This window comes from Apium graveolens, chromosome 5 (assembly GCF_009905375.1).
Source record: "Apium graveolens cultivar Ventura chromosome 5, ASM990537v1, whole genome shotgun sequence".
Taxonomy (NCBI): Eukaryota; Viridiplantae; Streptophyta; class Magnoliopsida; order Apiales; family Apiaceae; genus Apium; species Apium graveolens.
In genome coordinates, this window is record NC_133651.1 from 131997060 (window position 1) to 132003268 (window position 6209).

A 6209-nucleotide genomic window follows, 5' to 3' on the forward strand; every position below is an offset into this window, starting at 1 on the left:
GGCTAGACGATTATTATGAGGACCAGCGATGAGCTGGATCCTATGGGCCGGAGATGGACCGGACCCTTAGGCCATATTTGCCTGGGTACCCCATATGTTGGTTGGGTTTATGCAGTTGGGTATAGATCCGTACTATCTCCTGACTGATCAGCAGGTTATAGTGCATATGTTGGTTTATAGTGTCCAGTCTAATTTATTGATCGCCATTGAGGCATTCCTTTCGAATAGTTCATAATTATAAACTAACATAAAGATTTAATTCAAAAGGATGAAGTATTGAAACGATTACTGTCCTTTTACGGAAAAATGTGATTTATGATTAAAGACCAATGAGGGCCGATGTTTTGTTCGCTCAACTATTTAAATATGTAAAGACGTTTTTAAAATCATTCAACAATCGTTTCCAGGAGTTTTCTCATCTGATACCTGGAAACCATTTATGATACTTCCTGGGCATTTTTGGCTCACTCTTCCTTTGTGAACTCTTATTTCTTTCAGTATTAAATGATGGCAAAGTGAATAGCTTTTAATAGACAGCAAAAGTGGTGAGATTCCAGCTAAAGAATTTTGGAGATGTCGGAGTGATCAATACAAGGAAATTAGTAATGAGGTAATGAAATTGTATTTAGACAATGTAAACTTTAGAAGGTTAGATTCTTGTTTCATACTATAACCTGTAAGTGATCCTGAATATGAGGGGTTATCTGTATATTTATTTTAATATACAGGTTTTTATTATTCTTCAAAGTTGTGTAGTGACGCCCAATCCTGACCCCAGATTTGGGGGTGTTAAAGTTGGTATCAGAGCTACAGGTTATTGGTCACTGAAATAAGAATATGTGAGGGTAAGATAGGAGTGATAGGCCATATGAGATAGGAAAGACTCTAGGCATACTCATTTTAAGTCAAATTGAGTGTGAATGAGGATTGGTAGGTCCGATACGGAATCAACTTAGAATTAGGTAGAAGGACGAGCTTCACGCTGGAGGCAACGAGTTGATGAAAGCTGATGAAGAACCAACGTTGCACATTTTGAAGGCACCACCGCAACGAGAAGATTCCTATCACTTATCGAGCTGCGCAAGGAATGATATCTACCTTACTAGGTATAGGTAGGACTAGCAAGAAGATGCGACCCTATTTATAAACCGAACATCGAGTCGCATGCGTGGTTGCAAGCATAACGTCAAGGACGACGACAAGAATGTCAAAGACAGTACTCAATGTCAACGTTGCGGTAGGAGTGCGAATAGAATGATATACGATGGTAAATAAAGTTTCGTCGACTAATAAGTGCGAGCAGAATCCAAGGAGTAGAAGATGTACCAAAATGGAGAGACCCTTATATGGGCATTCCTTTAATTATATATTTCATTAGCGGATCAAGAGAATAGCAAGTAACTTATATAGTAATGACGACCAAATAATTGATTTTCAAAATTTTAAAATGAGATTTTGGAGAAGATTTTCTTAATCAATTTTCAGAAGATTTTTTTATGAAATGAGTTCTACAATTTGGTTGTTGAATTACTATTTATGTTCTTGTTATTATAAACAGAAAATGACCTAAAAAGAAGAATGGATATAGACTCAGTATTGTTAATCTGGAGGACCAAGTAGACCCACTAGTAAGAAGAAAGTCTAAAGTTTTCTGTGAAAGACGAACATAAATTTTTGTTTAATAATATTAAGGATTAAATCAACTTGTTAAAAACATTATTTACCCAGTTCATGAAATTTCTAATATTTAACGAGATTCATAATTTGAACGGACAGCGGATGACTGAAGGAAATAGAAGAATCTTCCAGATAAATGGAGAAAATAGTATTCCTATCGACAAAATTGAAGCGTTGCGGGATCGATGGTTATTTTCGTGGTATAGAAAAAGCCGGAAGTAATAATTATAAATTTTGTAGGGACGCGATTATGATCAAATCATTAAAGCATTTAATGTGGAGGCATTTTCAGACGATATTTCGAAGTTATATTGAGACCTAAAATGAATCTCTCATTCGACTGGTTTCTGAAGGCATACGTAGGTTAAGCGTGGAAGGTGGTCAACATCAACATTATTTCTCTTAATATGATATCATATATTCTTCTTCATTCTTGAATACGTATGAGTTTCTTTTGTGGATAAATCAAATGAAGCAAAGATGAAAGAAAATTTATTGTATTCCTTCTGAATTGTTTCTCTTTTCAAATTACTGATTCTTGATTGAGACAAACAGTGTTGTGGTATGACGCTTTGTCGAAATGGTGAAGAGTCGGGTGGGACGCCACCTAATCATGTGGTGTATGCCATATAGTATGAAAGACTGGCCATCTTGAGTACGAATATGGTTGTCTCATTCCATCTAAATCTTCACTCATTCTTCTTCCTTCAATTTACTAAATTACAAATTCTCCCAATCCTTTGTGGCATTGTTATTCCTTATCCAGTTTTCAATCAAAGGCATATTCGCAAACTCTCCTCTTGTGTATAGTCTGTTCTCTGACAATTTCAAAAGAAATAAAATAGTGTGGCACGTGGAATCATACAACAAACATAGATATGACTGCAAACCGATAAATGATGGACATCTGCGGGTAAGGAAGAAGAAATTCATTAATAGCATGGATGTGGCGAAGACATCAAGTTAGATCGTTGTTCGTGTTATGAGGATCTCATCAGTACGATATATTGTGGTAACATGACGCGAATCAAATTAGAATATTTTGACGAGAAATGAATCGTTAGTAAACCGTAATCAATAAATTAGTTATAAACTAAGGAAGTAAGGCTGTATGCAAAATGAACGAGTGTTGGGACAACAATCAGAGATCTAGGGAATTCTGAACACTGACTCAAACAGGAAATTAATACCTGAAGCATCCCTTCATTGCAAAAATATATTTGTCGTGAAGATTCAAGATCAAAGAAATCTTAATTGCAAACAAATTCTGAACGTGTTTTTCAAGAAATTGTGAAGTTCTCTACCTTGAGTAAATAGGTTATGGTGAATTTAATACCCTTAAGTGGGCCAGAGACGAAGGTTCGATACGGGAACATAAGTGGAGATGAAGCAATGGTGACTCGACTGTGAAACCTTGTTAGGAATATGTGTATTAGTTTGATGATAAGTTAAACAAAATACTTAAGTAGAAATCTAGTGTTTGTAGCCTCAACGGATAAGACCATTTTGGCTATCCGTTGAAGGAGTAGCTTTACTTAGAAATAAGTTTAGTATTGTAGCACATTTCATTCTCTGTATTTAAGTTGTAATTCTTAGATGTTGTGGGAAATTATCAGTCATGTTGACTACTAGTGGATATGCAAATAGGAGGGCTAATTGTAAATATTTCATGCCTTGTAATTTTGTATAAGTGAAGTAGTATCAACTGATATTAAAGGCCTTCAACGGATGAGAAACAAAGCTTCAACGGATGTCTCTAAAACTTCAACGGATAACATCCATCAACGGATGAGTGCTTCAATGGATAAAGCTTCAATTGCTAATGCATTAACGGATAAAGCTTCAACGGATAAAGCTTCAACGGATAAAGTCATCAACAGATGAAAGCTTCAACGGATGCTTAGTTCAATAGCAGTTGATAGTGACAATTCATAAGCTGACAGAGGCACATGGGTTGACAGAGACAAACTGGAATGTGGCAGCCTCTAGGAGGAATCAAGAAAATGCAGCATTTCCATTCTGGTGCAAACAAGGAAGTATTCAAAGATTCACAGCTAAACCTAAATTGCATTGGATAGAGAAATGAAGAAGAAACATGTGAAGAATCTTTTAATTGTATTTTACAGTTTTGTCTTCACTTGTAAACTTGGTGATATATAAACCAAGTAGCAGCTAGTAATTAGATGATGAATTTTCCAGAGCTATTTAGAAAAATCCAGAGAGAAAATCATCTAGTTTGTACTAGGATGCAGCTGTGATTTAATTCTTTGAATCACAGATTTTCTGAAATAACACATCTCTGGTGGAACAACAAATCCCCAGAAAAGTTTTTAAGTTCTTTGTGTTCTTTACATTTGTTTTGAATATATATCTGTCTGTATTAGCTTCAAGCAATTCACACACATTTGTTCACTAAAATATTAGCCTTAGAAACTGCTCAAAACTTGAAAAAGTTTTGAGATTTACATTCAACCCCCCTTCTGTAAATCTCATTGTTAGTCCACTGGGAATAACAATTGGTATCAGAGCAAGCTCTTAACTTACAAAGAGTTTAAAGATCTATTCTACTAACATCATGAGTCAAAAAATCCTCCTGCTACCATCATAAGTAGGAAGGATATTGGTATAAAGATTCCAGTCCTGGAAAAAGATAACTATCATCACTGGAAAGTGAAGATGCATTTATCTACTCTCTCAGGATGAAAGCTACATCAACTGCATTGAAAATGGCCCTCACATCCTCACAAGGTGGCTACAGCTGCTACTACAACAGTTGCTGTTGGACAGTCCATTCCCAAGCCAAAAGCAGAATGGACTATTGAAGATATTGAAGAGATTCGCAAGGACAAGAAAGCCATGAACATTCTGTTTAATGGCTTAGATCAAGATATGTTTGACAATGTCATTAATAGCCAAACTGCAAAGGAAGTTTGGGATACTGTGCAAATCATCTGTGAAGGTACTGAGCAGGTTAAGAGAAAAAATGCAGCTTCTCATTCAACAGTATGAATATTTTCATTTTGAAGAAGGAGAATCATTAATGATACCTTCAACAGATTTCAGAAACTGTTAATGGATTGAAGCTGTATGGTAGAGTGTACCAAGTCAAGGACTCCAACTTAAAATTTCTGAGGTCTCTACCAAAGGAATGGAAGCCTATGACTGTTTTCTAAGAAATTCTCAAGATTATAAGACTTCACACTTGAAAGATTATATGGAATTTTGAAGACTTATGAACTTGAGATGGAGCAAGATGAGCTGTTGGAAAAGGGAAAGAGAAAAGGAGGATCAGTTGCACTTGTAGCTGACAATGAGAAGATTGAAGCCAGGAATGAGAAAACAATGCCAAGTCTCAAAATTGGCACAAGCAAATCAGAATCAAGCAAGGGAAAGGAGCAAGTAGCTGAGGATGAAGACAATTCCAGTCAAGATGACTCTGATGATGTTGATGAACATCTGGCTTTTCTGTCCAGGAGGTTTGCAAAGATGAAATTCAGAAAAATACAAAATTCACTAAGTCAAACAAAACATGGTGGACAAATCTAAGTTCAAATGTTATAACTGTGGCATTAGTGGACACTTTGCAAATGAGTGCAGGAAGCCAACCTCTGATAAGAAGAAATTTGAGCAAGTTGATTACAAAAAGAAGTATTTTGATTTGCTCAAACAAAAGGAAAGAGCTTTTCTCACTCAAGATGATTGGGCAGCAGATGGAACCAATGAAGATGATGATATGGAATATGTCAACCTAGCCCTGATGGCTAATTCTGATGAAAATGAAACTAGTTCATCAAGCAACCAGGTAATTACTACTGACCTCTCAGCTTTCTAAATTGAATGCAATGAAGCCATAAATGATATGTCCAATGAATTATATCATTTGCGTGTTTCCCTTAAATCACTAGCTAAAGAAAACACAAGAATCAAAGAGAATAATGTGTTTTTAAGTGATAGGAATGCTGTGTTAGAGGATCAGGTAATTGAGCTTGAAAAGATTAAAATTAAATGCTTGACTGTTGAGAGTGAACTAGAAGAAGCTGTTAAGAAAGTAGAAATTCTTTCTAAACAGTTAGAAAGTGAGCAAGAGGTAATCAAGGCCTGGAAAACATCTAGGGATGTTAGTGCTCAGATTGTCAAGGTTCAGGGAATTGAATCATTCTGTGAGAATGCCTGGAAGAAAAACAAAAAGGAGTTAGAATTAATTGATGGATTGTCAACGGATGTGGAATCAACGGATGATGAAAGTTATCCGTTGAAGGAAGAAAAGAGCATCCGTTGAAGGCTCATCAATTAAAACAGGCAAGTGATTCTAAAAAGAAAAATCTCAATAAGAAGGTTGGTTCAACTTTCAAGAACTTTGTCAAAGAAGGAGCTAGCACATCCAAAGATGCCAGTAAGGTGAATATAGGACACATGACTTTAGATCAGTTGAAAAATAGGCTTAAGTTGGTTGAGGATAAAAAGGAAACTAAAAGAAAATCTAATAGAAATGGGAAGGTAGGGATTAACAAACACAATTACACACCTGATAA